Here is a 15,521-nt window from a genome sequence, read left to right on the forward strand (position 1 = left end):
GGGTTCTTTTCCAGTGGTTTTATTTTTATTGGTTACCAGCGGTCCAGGAGTTGAAGGTCATGTGTCTTAGTCCATTCCAGCTACTGTAACAAAATACCACAGACTAGGTTTCTTATAAAGAACAAAAATTTATTTCTTTTTTTTTTTTTTTTTTTGGCCCTGATTCATTATTTAATGGCTGTGCAGGCCTTGGTCTCTTAGTTCTGCTGCTTGCGGGCCCACTGCTCTGGGGTCAGGGTTTTCTGCTCAAAGGCATGAATGTGCAGAAGCTCTTCTGCTAGGCACGTGTTCACCAGCCGGTGTCTCTGAAGCAGTGGCTTCCCCTCGAACTTGGCCGACACCACCGGGACTCGGAAGCTGGACGCGCAACGGTGGGGAGTGTGTCCTCGACTTCCACATGCTCCGCCTCCAGGTCCCGCTGCAGCTTCTCCCGGAGGTATTCGGCGCTGAGTTCCATCGCGGCGGCCCAGAAGGGGCGACAGCCTAGCCGGGAGGGAACCCCAGCTCCGACCCCCCAGAAATTTATTTCTTACAGCTCTGGAGGTTGGAACTCTTAAGATCAGGGTGCCAGCCGATCAGATGAGGGCCCTCTTCTGGGATGCAGACTTCTCATTGGATTCTTAACACAGTGGAGGGAAGGGTGAATGTTCCTTCTGGGGTCTCTTGTTAAGGCCCCCTCATGACCTTAGCACCTCCCAAAGGCCTCTCTCCTGGGGCCATCACCTGTGACATTAGGATCTCAATATGTGAAGTTTCGGGGGTGGGGGGTGGCCACAGTCAGACTATGGCAACATGGATAGCTGGAACCCAGCCTTCATGTGAGACCTGTGTCACAGTCCAGGTTATGCTTTTGATAAAAAGAAACCCTCCCACTAAAAGTGTCTGGTTGCTCCACAGAATGTCCTCTACCTATTCCAAATTACAAGTATAAAGATTGTACAGCAGTATGGAAAACGTCTGTGAAGTGATGCTTTGAAAAGCCTATTCCAGCTGCCTCTACCTTATGATCACTACTATCTGTATGGAGAAGGTCTAGGAGAGATCTCTTCAGTTAAAAATGTACGGTATGTCTAGGTAATGGAACGTGTTCAGAGATTTCTCTTTGCCTTTTAAAATTTTATGTGCTGTAAAAAATAAGGAAAAAATGACTTAAAACAGAAGGACTGTGTTTGGGTAAGTCTGTAGGCCCCTGTTCATTCTCCCTTATGAGCATGGACTAGGCCAGTGTTTGCATGTGGGCCTGAGCGTCCTATTTGCTTCTATAGAGAGTGGCAGGGAATGCCTGGCTTTCCCAGACCATTGCATAGGGGTGGGAGAACTGTGGCCAATTCTGGCCTACCACCTGGGTTTTTTGTTCACCTGCCTGGGAGCTGGGCCGGGTTTACTGATTGCCATAGGAGCTCTCCATGTCAGAAGCTAACATCCTCCGATGTCCTTGTTTTGATCTTCCCTGTTGTCTTGGGCTTCCCTAGAGACTCCTTCGTAAGTAGGATCTGAGCCTTGCATTTCTTTTCAGTTATCCCGTTATTACACAGGAGCCCTGTTGACGGTGGTAAGACATGGGGCGGGGGGAAGCACTCTGTTATCTCGTGATAACAGATAACTCTCAGTGAGTTTTTTGTCATTGCAGATTCAAGAGCCTTTTCATTTCTTTTCCTGTTTAGATGTTTTGCCCATTTTTTCCTGTTGTGTTGATTACCTTTTGTAGGCGTTCTTTATAGTTTCAGGAAATTAGCCTCCCTTAGTTGCAAATATGTTTGCCATTTGTCTTTTGGTTTTGTTTATGAACTTTTTATTTTCCATGCAGAGAGTTAAAAAAAATTAATAAATTTGACTGCATAAAATTCTTCACAAGTGCTTCTCACGAGTTTTTTTTCACACCATGGGTGAGACAGGAAGCCAAAAGGGGCTCAAGTTGGGTATTTCCTTTCTCTCACGTCAGTTAGGCTCTGATAAAACCCCTGTTAGTGGTTTAGGCTCTGGTAAAATAGTTTCCATTGAGGGCAGGTCTTGTTAAGGAGAACAGAACAGTCTGAGTGTATTTCAGAATGGCATCTTCCCCTTCCCTCTGCTTGAAGCCTGAGGAGAATTTCTACCAGTTACAGTGAGAAACTTTATGAGGTTCCTTGAGATAAAACCCAGGCAGTTGTGGGAGCCCCTCAAGGCTTGGCTTCAGAAGTTTTTAATCTCTCAGTATCCATTAATTAATAATTAAAGGATAGTCAGCCAGTTACCTATTAAATCTTCTTACCCAGTGCTGGTTCCAGCAAAGTCCTTGTTCAGGTAAGATGTGATTCTCTGTAACTACCCATCTCTCTAGGTTTGAGGGTATTGATTTGCTCTATGATCTCAGTTCTCTAAGGGACTTGAGAAGAGTTGTTGATTTCCAGTTTTTCAGCTTTGTTCTTGCCATGAGTATGGGAGTGATGACATCTGAGCTCTTCCCATGTCAAATCAGAAACTGAAATTCACCATCTTTTTTTTTTTTTTGTACAGCTGTACTGTGAATGGTTTCTATATCATTAAATGGCTTATAAAAGGAAAAAATATTTTATGACATGTAAAAATTATATCAAATTCGGTTTGGTAAATTTCAATTATATCAAATTCACATTTCGTATCCAGAGGTAAAATTCTACTGAGGCATAGGCACTCTCGTTCATCCGTGTATTGTCTGTGGTAGAATTGAGTAGTTGTGACTGAGACTCTACGGCCAGCAAAGCCCAAAGTATTTACTATCTGACCCTTTCCAGGAAAAGTTTGCTGAGCCCTAGGTTACCCCAGTCTGGTCACAAGTCCTGGGTAAGTTCAAATTCTTTGGTGCTGCGCTTGAGTTGAAAATGAACAGTTACTGAGCCCCTGTGAAGTGCTGGAGAGGATTGTTACATTCAGAGATGAATGAAGACTTAGGCCTGCCCCCAAGGAGCTTACAGGCTTGTGGGGTATACTGGAGGGCCAACCAAAGCAGCATTTAGTGGCCTGGTTCAGAACGAAAACCACTGGCGTTAGTCTCGGACAAGAGAGAGTCAGTAGAGCCCAGCCGATCTGATAAAATGGGAAGTACCAGAGGATGGGCTAAGGGCTGCCTCTTGTAGGAGAAGGTCTCTGTTGCCGTTTCTGACAAGCAGTGATTGTTAACAGTTATGCACACCCAGTGTTGGCTGTGGGCCCCTCAGTATTGTAAGGCCACTTCTGAATATGCACAACTATGTTCAGTGTGATTTTTAATTCTTAAAGTTAACCAGGAAGTAACTCCCATTTGGGAAGGAATTGGGCTCATTTCTGAAAAAAAAAGAGTTCAAAGTGGACCGCCAGTCGAATCTCAGATAATCGCCAACGATCAGGGAGAATCTCCTAAGAATTTATAAGGAGGTAGACATGCGTGAATATTTTTAGGTTGGTCTTGACTCTTGTCGGTAGTGTTTCCACTCGCTCTGTCCTCTGGAGGGGTCATGTAGGAGAGAAGCTCGGCCTCAAACTGTTGAGCACGGGTATGTCCTCTAACACAGGGTGGCTCTGTTGTGATCTCCATAGAGAACAGGAACCTCGTTCTCTAGAACCAAGCTCTAGCATCTGGAGATGCTAGAACTTTCTTGAACTCTTGGCCACAACCTGCTGTAAACTCCTTCTTGTAAACAGCCCTTATTGTTATGAGCAACAGCTGTAAGACATCAGAAACACTTCCTCCTCTTGAGTGGGTTGACGCTGACGAGGAGGGTCTGTGTGGGCCCAAAAGAGTAAGATGGATGTAGGCAGCAAGCAGATACACAATCTCAATGGCCTTATTCGCTAAAGACAACTTCCCTGAGGAGAGTAAGATGGCCACACTAGCGTCTTGAGCTCTCTTTGGAGACCATAGCATTAAGGTTCATGATCAGTTAGTAGCTTTAAGTCTTTCTGGCTATGTCCTGAGACTGAAACCCTGGCACCCTGGGCCCTGGTTTGGCAAGGAAACAAAGGTAAATTCTCTCTCTCTTTTTTTTTAATCAGAGTGATTGTGAAATCTCCCCAGGAGGTCTTATAAGGAGGCCATCGCCAGATGCTATCAGACATTAATGGGGCTGGAGATAATGAAGCCAGTGACCCATGCAGAAGGGACAGAGGCACAAATGAAGAGCATGTTCTTGACCATCTCGCAGCTCTCCTTGAATTTAGACTTAAGAGGACCTCCAAATTAGTATGCTAAGATCTCCTTAATGAGAGTCGTGTCTTACGCCTTCCTTAATTATGTCCAGAGGTGGGGAGCTCGTGCCCTTACCTCAACCCGCACTGGGGTTCACTAATGACTGGGCTAGGGTTCTTATGGTTGCAAGTGACAGAATCCAACTCAAACTGGTTTGAAAGAAAAAAAATCAGCATTTTTTTTTTTTTAAATCTCTTGACAAAACGTGGAAGGGTAGGTTTCAGGGGTGAGTAGAATCTGGGCTTGACTACTACGAATCAGTCAATTTCAATTTCTCCATCCTTCTCCCTGCCTCCCTAACACTCCTCCTTTCCTCTTTCAGTCTGGAATTTTCTCTGCTCATCTTCATTCTGTGAGATTGGTGTTCTCCACTTAGCAGAACACACAAGTAACTTCCCAAGCTCACATACACATCCAGCTCCCAATAAAGGCTTAGGTATTTGTTCTTTCTGTTTCCCTTGTTCCCTGGGCGGCGGGGGGGGGGGGGGGTAGATCTGGCTAACTTCACCTCCCTCTAGTGTCTATGTCTTTGCGGTCCCAGTGGCCAGGAAGGAAGGACACCCCCGTTATGGTTGGCATACAGGAAAGTTTTTCACAGACGAAGGGAAAGAGTGCTAGGCCAAGGAGACTAGAAATGGACATTAGAAACATCTTGGGTGATTGGGATTGCTTTCACGAATGCTGTACTCATTTTGCCTTCTCTTGAAACACAGAATGAATGAGTTCTTTATTCGGCGTGACCTTTCCATTGCTTGAACACGGCTGCCACATCTGGCCACTTGGCCTTTTATGGCAAGCTCCTGGCCCAGGTGTCCTGTGTCTGCATTCCTGTGCACTCTTCCTTTCTGCTCCAGCAGGACCCTCGTGGGCTCCTCCCTGCTTCCTCTCCTTCAGCCTCCTTGATCACCGTGCCCTTGCTCCTCACCCTGCTCCTGTCCCCAGAATTCCCCTTAATCATTGCTCACTCGCCTTTGACAGCTGAGGACCCATTACCCAGTATCATGTAGGAATGCAGTCCTTTCAGTAGAAAACAGGTTTGGGAACCTGATAGATCTGTCTGGATTCCATCTTCCCCACTGAGTAAAAGTGTGACCTTGAGAAATTGAAAGTTAGCATTTTGCAATGTTGTAATAGGATTGTGGACCAATTAAGATCTACCACCTTGTCCCCAGCCCAAAGCCGGACGTATGAGCAAGCACCAATAAACTGTGGCCCTGGTTACTGTCAATTCTGACATCTCCTAGGAAAGGGACATGTAGTTAGAGACCTTATATTCCAACCTGTGCCTTGGAGAAAAAGATGGGATTCCTCCTAGCCTGGGAAGGACAACTTTGAAGATGAGACCTGACTATATAGGCAGGCAAAAATTGGACCTTTGGACTTAAATTTCTTTCTCCTGGAGGCCTTAGACACCTGGTCCACAGGGAATGTAGCTGTTGATTGAGTTTCTCTTCTTTTCTATCTCGGATCCTGAGCTAATTGTCTTGATGAAAGTTAAAGCCCCATTAGCCCAAGCTAGGGAATTGGACAGAACATGATGCCATCTAGATCAGCTACTACGGACCCTAAAGGGTTCCTTCCCAGGCCTTGCTGGAAGGGCCCACTCAGCCTGTTCAATTCAACAGAAGAAAGATGGTTGTCATGTTCCTGCTTCTGCCAAGTATCTTGGCATTTGAGGCTCTCCATATGTTGTCTCTAGCCTACTTCTCCAACTTTAACTCCCTATACCCCCTTATACTCGCCTTCTACCCATTCAGATCATGTTCCCAGACCCTGCCTTTTGAATACAAGACCCCTCTGAAATTTTCCTACATCATTACCCAAGTGGGTTTCCTGCCACAAAATAAATTCTTGCACCTTATGCCCCCATCCCTCCATGAACAGCCATCCACTGAATGAACCCATGTTTGTTCTGTCGTATTACTCTTGTTCTGTTCCAGTATTAGAGATGTGGGTATGAATGACCTCGAGTTCCTGACCTCATGGCGTTTACATTCTAGTGAAAGAAACAGAACACACACACAAATAGATACTTTATGCCAGGTGTGTTAAGTATTGTGTTGAAAACGAAAGCAAAGTAAGAAAATAGAAGATGCCATTGGGGTTGGGGAGAGGGGAGGGAATGACAATTTCAGATAGTCTCATCATGGATTTTAGAGTCTTAAGGATTTGGAGGATTGGGAAGTGGAAGGGCATCTAGTCCAGAATACCTCCTAATTTCAGGATCTCTTTGACAGCATCTCTGAAATACTATGAACCATAGAGGTAATACACTGTTGCTATTAAGAGCACAGGTCTAGGAGTTAGATTAACGTGAGTCTGAATTCTAGCTCAATTGCTTGTTACAACTTCCATCTCAGAGATGCGACTTTTAAATAATATATGTATCATTTTATATATATATATATTATTTTATATATATCATTTTATATATATATCACTTATATAAACATATAGATAATATATAAATCAACATAAACATTAAAATTTAAAATACTTAAAATCGTTTAAAATGATGTATTTAAAATATGTAAAATTATATGCATATATGATATTAATTATATATTTAATATTTATTTAAACTTACTTATAATGCATGTATACATATGTGTTTGTTTGCTTATTGCTAACCCTAGTGTTTCTGGGAGGTTTAACTTAACCAGGTGGTCTGGCCTAAGATCAAATTGGATTTTTCATTACCTTTTTGGCTAATGAACCAAGTAAACCTGCCTTCTGCTAGGCTTGGTTTTTGTTAATTATCTCTTCAAACTTGATGTTCTTTTTTTTTTTTTTTTCTTTTCTTATTTTGCATGTTGTTTTTAATGAGACAGTGTTTTGGGGAGGTTTTATAGGCAAGAGAAAAAGGAGCCTGTCACCAACAACAGGTAGCGGGCTATAATGCTGACCTTCCCTAAAACATTTTAAGGGACATGGCGAGCCGTGTGCTGAGTTGCACCGTTTGTGGCTAACTGCTCTCAGCTAGAACAAGATGAATAAATGCGAATGAGTGGGCAAAGCTACGTGAACATGATGGCTGATGTTTCTTGGGCGCCCATAGTGGGCAGACACTGTACTCAACTAACTCTCATACTCTTAGTATCCACATGTTACAGAAAAAGGGATGGAACAGAAACAAGTTAGTAGCTCAGGATGATCTAACTAAGAGCTGAAAGAACTGCTGGGATGAGAACTTGTTTTTATTTGTAATAAAATATCCCATTGGCATACAAGGGAATAAAGCTGTAATCATGAGCCAAATGCATGAGGGAGAAGGAAAAATGGGGCCAGCTGTGAGACCAGACATTTTCTTCCAGGGCCAATAGTAATAGTGCCAGCTCTGCGGGTAGAGACACAGTCGTGGGGACAGACGTCTTGCATGCAAAACCTAGCTTTTTTTTCTTTTTTTTTTTTATAAATTTATTTATTTTCAGAAAAACAGTATTTTTTCACCACACCCAGTGCTCCATGCAATCCGTGCCCTTCATAATACCCACCACCCAGTACCCCAACCTCCCCACCCCCCCCCGCCACTTCAAACCCCTCAGATTGTTTTTCGGAATCCATAGTCTTTCATGGTTCACCTCCCCTTCCAATTTACCCCAACTCCCTTCTCCTCTCTATCTCCCCATGTCCTCCATGCTATTTGTTATGCTCCACAAATAAGTGAAACCATATGATAACTGACTCTCTCTGCTTGACTTATTTCACTCAGCATAATCTCTTCCAGTCCTGTCCATGTTGCTACAAAAGTTGGGTATTCGTCCTTTCTGATGGAGGCATAATACTCCATAGTGTCAGAAAGGACGAATACCCAAAACCTAGCTTTTAAGACAGACGTTGTATGGCTATCTGAAAAGGTTGAATGAAAAAGAAGCAGAAATAAACATGTATTTGGAGTCATTTGAGGGGCTTCATCCAACCCTCCTGTCCCAAATTACCTCCTCTGCCAGGGTGTCATGTCTGAAATGCTTTTGTTAGAGATAATATCCTCGCATAGTTTTTCCAGGTGTCCTGTTCCTGAGGGCCATACATTTCGTCTTTTCACATCGACTCCCCACTGTTCCCTACCCTGAGATAACTTCAGGTCCTTCCTTGACCTTTTGCTCACACGCTCTCACTCCTTTGTCCTCTCCAGGAGAACATCTCCATTCCTGTGACTCTCTGTCCCTCCCTCTTTTGTTCCGTGAAGCTGCAGTGGGCCCTTATGGGTTTGTCGTTAGATGGAACCCCTTAGCCATTGCTTATGATTCCTCTCCTTAGAAAATACCATTGTAATGTTGAGGGAGCTGGCTGATTCTGTGTGCTTGCAGTTTGAACTGTAGTTTACTGGGTTGGAGGGATGGATGAAGGGCTGCGGGCAGGGTTCTTATAAATTCACCAGACGCCTTTCCTAGTCTTCAATCCCGGCTCCCTCTGCTTATGCATCAAGCTGGTTCTGCTTGTAAAATAGAAACCAGCCCTTCGTTTTCCACCTGACACCTCATGACAGATGGCAATGTCCCTTCTGCTTCTCATCCTTATCTCTCAGCATCCTTCTTCTGTGAACAAATGAGCATCCGTGACCCTTCGTGAGTCCATTCCGTTGAAACAGAAGGCCAGATACACCCTGGTGTATTCAATTATTTTATAATCAATTCTCTCTTCTGCAGCATCTTTCTTCTGAGGGTCAGAGAGCGCTTTACAAACTGTATTGACAACAGAATGGGCTCAGAAGTCAGAGCCCAGTGACTGGCATCTGAGGACCATGATTTAGGAGAGAGGGAACATGAAAAGATGGATTTGACTTTGGTCAAGGAACGATAAGCCCTCTGTGCGTTACCTGCAGAAAGTGACACCGGGAGAAACCAGATCAGCAAATAAATCACGAACGAAAGCGTTTCTGGCAAGCCAGTTGGTGTTGGGGGCAGTTGAGAGCCCAGCAAGTGATCTCTTGCTGGGGACACTTAGCAGATCTCTATGGCTTGATTAACGTTTTGAATGCATTAATTCTCACTATTTGTTCAGTGCCTGCGATGAGCCAGACACAGGGTCTGTGCAGCCCTTGGCATAGGGAGGCTTAGGCTGCTGCTGGCGATAGAGTTGTGAACGGATATCCCACACTGCTTGCCTTCAGGAGGCTTATGAGAAGACCCAGGAAACGTGATAAAGAGGATTAGCAGAGATGCACAGAGGAAGCCGAGTGAAGACGGAATGTCAAGAGCAGAGGTTATAAACTGGTATATGCATAATGGCCCACGCGGTCTAAAAAGGAAATGTCCTTTTAAGTCAAAGTTGAAAAATAATGGAGTGATTGCACAACTGCACCCTGCCACGTGCGTGCCTACACGTGCTGCCACACACACTAACACATACATGCTGTCACACACACAAACACATACGTGCCCTCTGATCTCGAGCTGGTTTGGAAGAGCTCAGATCTGCTAACTTTAGCCCCGGTTCCCATGGTAAAGACTAGTTAAAGCAGAGTAACGTTTTAGACGGGGCTGTCCGTGAGGAGCCGCAGCTTCCCCACCCCCACCCAGTACATAATTTGAACACATTCATTGCTGCGCAGAGTGACCCTCTTTTGCAAATATGCCTCCTGGCCAGTCTAGCATTTAAGCCCGAAGTCGGCGGCCGGGAGGTGCAGGAGGGAATGAAGGAGGAAGGTGTCAGTCCTATTCTGAGAGGTGTCGGAGAGGAAGTGACTGTCGGATGTTGTTAAAAGCTGAAATGTTAATTAGGTGGAGAAGGTGGATGGACTTCCCCAAACGGGATTCGGAAAGGAAAGGCGAGCAAGTGCGTGGGAGCTGTGAGCTTTTGCCTGAAGCGTAGTGTTGGGGAAGGGATGCCAGAGAGAAAGAAAGGTCAGACCACTGGGGGGCTTTGCTGGACAAGCTAAGGAATTGGGACCCATTTGCAGCGTTTCTCTCTCTGCAACCCTCCCTCCCCAAAGACACTAATCCAGTGAACTAAAATTCTAAAAATGAGTTCAAGATAAAGCCACTTAGTTACTCAGGCCAGAATCGTGAGGCTTTACTTGATTCTTCTGTTCCTGCCCCTTCATGAATGTATTTCTCGAGCTCTGCCATTTCCACCTTCTGAATATCCCTCAGTGTCCGCCCCTCGCCATCTCATTCTGCCCGGTTGGCCGCGTTCCTGCCAAGGCTCTGTGCATTCCCAGATGTGCTACTTCTCACCTCAGGGCTGCCTGCTTGCTGTGTCCCTGCCTCCGTCTTAATTTTCCTTTGACAAGCTCTTGCTCACCCTTTCGCTTCCAGCTTAATTGTCACTAACTCAGGGTACCTTGCTCTGACCCGTCCCCATTCTCTACTTTTTTCTTCACAAGACGGGTCTCCCTCTATATGTTCTTAAAACATCCTTATGCTTCTCCACCCAGGAACATGTAACAATGGTACTGCTTGTGTAATTATCTGCTCAGTGGTTCTCACCATCTTTCAACTGTTAGCTCCGAGGGAACAAGGGTTAAGTTGTATCCGGCCTGCCCATTGCATCACCTGCCCCAACCCCAAGCAGGGGTCAGTGGCATTGTCCCTGGGAAGTTATAGTTACAAAATAATTATCAAAAACAATGCTGTGGTATAGTAATGCTTACTGCATTACGGAGGAGTAATGGCAGTGTGGCTATATGAGCAAAGGGACCCTCTTTCTTTCTCTCTCTCTTTTTTTTTTTATTTTAAGATTTTATTTATTTATTTGACAGAGATCACAGGTAGGCAGAGAGGCAGGCAGAGAGGGGGGAGGAAGCAGGCTCCCTGCTGAGCAGAGAGCCCAATGCGGGGCTCCATCCCAGGACCCTGGGATCACGACCTGAGCCGAAGGCAGAGGCTCTAACCCACTGAGCCACCCAGGCATCCCTCTTATTTATTTCTTCATTCAAACAGTATATAATGAGGCTCATTATGTGCCTGGATTTGTTTTAGGAGATAGGGATAGAGGACTCTGTGACTCTGTAGGGTGCATTTTGATGAATACGTGAATGAAAGAGGCAGAAAAGGATGGATGGTTGGATGGATGGAAGGGGGAACGGAGAAGGGGAGGGAGGGAAGGCGGGCGTATTCCCCTCAGTAATGGAATAATTTGTCTCTGGTAGAGAAGGTTGGCCTTGAAAATTCACATGAGATTTCTTAATACTTATTAATAATGAAAATCATCATGTATATGATGACTTATTTGAAAAACCAGAAGTAGAAATTTCTGTTCACATCCTGTGTTTGCTAGAGATTTATAAAGTAAAAACTTAAAAACTTGGAAAGGACCATTTAAGCGCTTCGATACAAAGACTTGGACAATCTGTTCATCCAAGGAGGAAACAGAACCTAGACAAATGAGGAGTTAGGTGAGTCACAAGTAAACACTCAGCAGACAGAGGGATCCAAAGGCCAGTGCAGACCTTGCCCTACTGTTTCAGTCTGACATGAGGGTTGCTGCTGCTGCTTTCAGTGGAAATAGAAAGACAGGAAGTTACTCGGTTCCTAACCTCCCCTAAGTCTGTTTCAGTTTTCTTCTTTGCAAACGTTTATCAACATATTTTCATAAGACTTTCAGAATAACCAAAACACTCTGCCATCAGCCCCAAGAGAGAGCCTCTTCACAGCACACAGACAACCACAAGATACCACCAGAGAAGGAGAATGAAATGTACTTGGCAGAAACATAGAGGGACTGTATAGTAGTTTTTGTAGAGTATATTGATCCAACTCTTGACATGGAAAGATCAATACATTTTAAGTAGTCTTAAAAAAAAAAAAGATTTGGCTTTTCAGTTAGTAGTCTGGTCAACTAATAGCGTACGACGAAAGGAATAATTTAAGACTTGGCCTCCGTTGCAACTAGACTCTGCAACCCTGCATAAAAGAAGGAGCATGCTTATCCTTTCTCTTTTACTTCCTCCCTCTATCGTGGGGAGGTTTGCCATAGCAGTTAATTTATAAAGTTGGGGAAAACAGGTCATTGAAAGAACGAGCTAGAAATAGGCTTTGACCGAGACCTTCTTGACTAATTCCTGGAAGGCTGTTCTCTGAATTTTTTTCAGGCATTTCCCTGATTCAGAGTTTAAAAAAACAGGCAAGCTAGAAGATGATATTATATAACCGGCGTTAGAAATAGCTGTATTTTTTGGGTGCCTGGGTGGCTCAGTTGGTTGGACGACTGCTTTCGGCTTGGGTCATGATCCTGGAGTCCCAGATCGAATCCCACATCAGGCTCCAAGCTCCATGGGGAGTCTGCTTCTCCCTCTGACCTCCTCCCCTCTCATGCTCTCTTTTACTCTCTCTGTCTCAAATAAGTAAATAAAATCTTTAAAACACACACACACACACACACACACACACACACACCATATTTTTATCACTTATATTTCTTTTATTAGTAAAGTAGCTAAACTTTACTGTTTTCCTTTTGGGTGTCAGATAGGATGCTGCCCACTACGTATATAATTACTGACAATTACAAAATCCATACAAGGGTGGGAGCAGTATATCTGTTATTTTCAGGAAAAGAAACTGAGGCCCAGAGAGATGGATGCCAATACCTCACTCAGCGTCCTGCAGCTGCAAAGTGACATGGCCGGGGACCTAAGTGCCCGAGACTGCGTGGCTCTCAACCTGGACTGTGGTCACCACAGCAGGCTCACTGAAACCAGAACACTTGCCCTACGCAGTGACACAAACATAGGTCATCAGCGCCATTCTAGTCTGTAGTTGGGCCCAGAAGTAGTAACCATGTGGCCCTTAGAAGAAATTCTTGTAGTTTAGTTTTCTTGGAATTCTCTGCCTCAAAGTGACACAGCAAATTCAGGAAACTTCCCATGTCTCCCCTTCTCTGGGCAGTTCCAGAGCAGTCCTGTAGCCTCCTGTTGCAGAAATTGGGCTTTTCCCAGACAGCAGATCATTTCACCAATCCCCCTCCCCCTCTCGTCTCCAAGCTCCCCGCATGTGCCAGATGCTTCAGAAAACAAATCCTTTGTGTTGGATTTCCAGACCACAATTCCCAGACCACGGAAGGATGAGGACCAAGTTTTTTTTTGTTGTTTTTTTGTTTTTTTTTTTATTCCGTCATCTTTATTTTTGTGCATATATTTTTAGAACAAGTTAAAAAAGGAGCGGGGAGAAAAACCCACTCCCAAACAAACAACTCCCTGCTGCAAATACAGAGAATTACAGGAGTCCTTACTTTCAGGAGAGTGGGGCAGGATGTCAGCTGTTGCTACAACAGAGCTTATTTGAGTGGACTCAGGGTAACCTACCTAAGAGAATGCCCAGTTGCCCAGGACAAAGGGGAATGCAAGGTTTGGGTGACTTAGAGAAGCCAACAGACATTCTTTCCCAAGAGTTGAATAGTTAAAACTGACAGACAAGTCACTTCAGCATCTCATTCAACAGAAAATGCCTAGTAATGTGTGAAATGTATTTCTTTTTTTTTTTTTTTAAGATTTTATTTATTTATTTGACAGAGAGAAATCACAAGTAGACGGAGAGGCAGGCAGAGAGAGAGGAAGGGAAGCAGGCTCCCTGCTGAGCAGAGAGCCCGACGCGGGACTCAATTCCAGGACCCCGAGATCATGACCTGAGCCGAAGGCAGCGGCTTAACCCACTGAGCCACCCAGGCGCCCGTGAAATGTATTTCTTGTGGGGAAAAAAAAATAGAAGAAAAAGGAAAAAATAATCACTTTTTATCTCTCCACCCAGTGGCAACTATGTTTTCAAAATTGGTGTGTTCTAGATCATTTTGTTTGTATAGGTACATAGGGAGCATGGATATGCTTATATATTTTTAAAACAAAAATAGGGCTGTACTATATATTCTGTATTTTCACCTGCTTTTTTTTAGTTTAAAATACACCATGGACATCTTTATTGGGTTAAAAAAAAGGGGGGAAGAAGAAGTCGGGGGTGGGGAGCAGGGCAGTGGAGAGGGAGAGAAGAGAAAAGAAAAAAGGAAAAAAGTACTTAATTATTCTTCATTGCTTTAGAGTATTACTGGAATGAATATTCAGTAGTTGTTGGCTATAGACATTGCTTTCTGCTTACCTATTACTAAGTATCCACATTGATATACTAAATCTTTATGCAGTACTTACTAATTTTCTTAGGGCAAATTAATAAGAATGGGCTAAAAGCTCTGCACATATTCAAGGTTAAACTGCCCTTAGTCCCTTGTTTTGGTTTCAGGAGACTGAAATATGTCCCAGATTAATCTATGTGTAGCATCCATTCAGAGTTTCTTTTTTCCAGGAAAAACTCTACCAACGTCTAAAAAATAAGTAGTAAGATATTGAAATAAAAGGAAAAAGTTATGCCTATTGAGTCCTCTGCAATTACAGTGATGCATTCTATTTGCTGGTAAACCATGGAATTAATGCCATATCAAACATACGAAGAGTTACTGGAAAGTTTTGTTTTGTATTTGAGTGAATGAGATGATCCTTCTCCAGACGAGTCAGCCTGAAGGCTGGGTAGAAGGATGAAGACAAGTGATAATTCATAATCATCATCTTGTGTAGCCCCAGGAACCCGTATGTCTTCCTAGTTCAGGGAATTGCATTAACATTGATCTTGGCTTAAATGGATCTGTCTGCTTTTAGAGGAAATGAGAAGTACTAGTTAATTCTTCGTGTGAGAGAAGTAAAATGCCCTTCTTCCAAGGCTGATTGAATCAGCTTCTCTTCCTAATAATACTAGAAATAAATGCAGGCAAAGACATGAATTTCCTAAGCACATTAGCTTTTTGTGGGAGGGATTTCCTGATCCAGAATAAAGAAAAAGCCCCATGTTTCTTTCATCGGACACTATGGTATAACAGTATAACAGTACTTTCAAGCCCGGGGCTCCGTGCTCTAGTATGAGACACACACGTTAAGGAGAAGATTTTAGCTATTTCTGTGCCACCTGCCAACATAGTAATGATGACACCCACGAAACCCAGGAAGTCCTGCCCCCCTCAGTGTGCCTCAGTCCCTAACTACTTGCTGTTCCTTTAATGTTGCATTCAGAGACTACAGGAGGATCTTGGTCTATCAGGAGATGGAGAATCACTCCTTCTACCCCTGCTGCAAATCAGGCTCTGTTAGATTTTGACTTCCTTCACTGATGCTCAGGCCTGTCACCATAGAACCGTGTATGACCCTTCACCCAGGATTTCGTTCCTGTGTTCTGGTTACTCTGCCTGCATTTACAGCCATCCGTTAACTAGAGTGATGCTGGCCAGGTAGCAGGAACATTGATCAAGAAGCCAAGGAAAGGGTGTCAAATGTGCTTCCGTAATTACCTCTGTGTTATTTGCAATCTCCAGACTCTGAGTGATAATGAAACACAGTCAGGGGCTCGGTGTCGTTTTA

At 44.0% G+C, this 15,521-nt stretch overlaps 1 protein-coding gene and 1 pseudogene across 2 annotated transcripts in view; one reads left to right on the forward strand and one right to left on the reverse strand.

Annotated features, from left to right (window-relative positions):
• The window catches only part of SNTB1 (syntrophin beta 1), a 228,459-nt gene that overhangs the window by 38,648 nt on the left and 174,290 nt on the right, over positions 1-15,521 (forward strand). The window lies entirely within an intron of this gene.
• LOC309860167 (bolA-like protein 2 pseudogene) lies at positions 129-535 on the reverse strand (annotated as a pseudogene). Its single transcript has one exon. The product of its transcript is annotated as a bolA-like protein 2 pseudogene (transcript).

The sequence above is a fragment of the Mustela nivalis genome, assembly GCF_964662115.1.
Source record: "Mustela nivalis genome assembly, chromosome: 2".
Classification (NCBI taxonomy): domain Eukaryota; kingdom Metazoa; phylum Chordata; class Mammalia; order Carnivora; family Mustelidae; genus Mustela; species Mustela nivalis.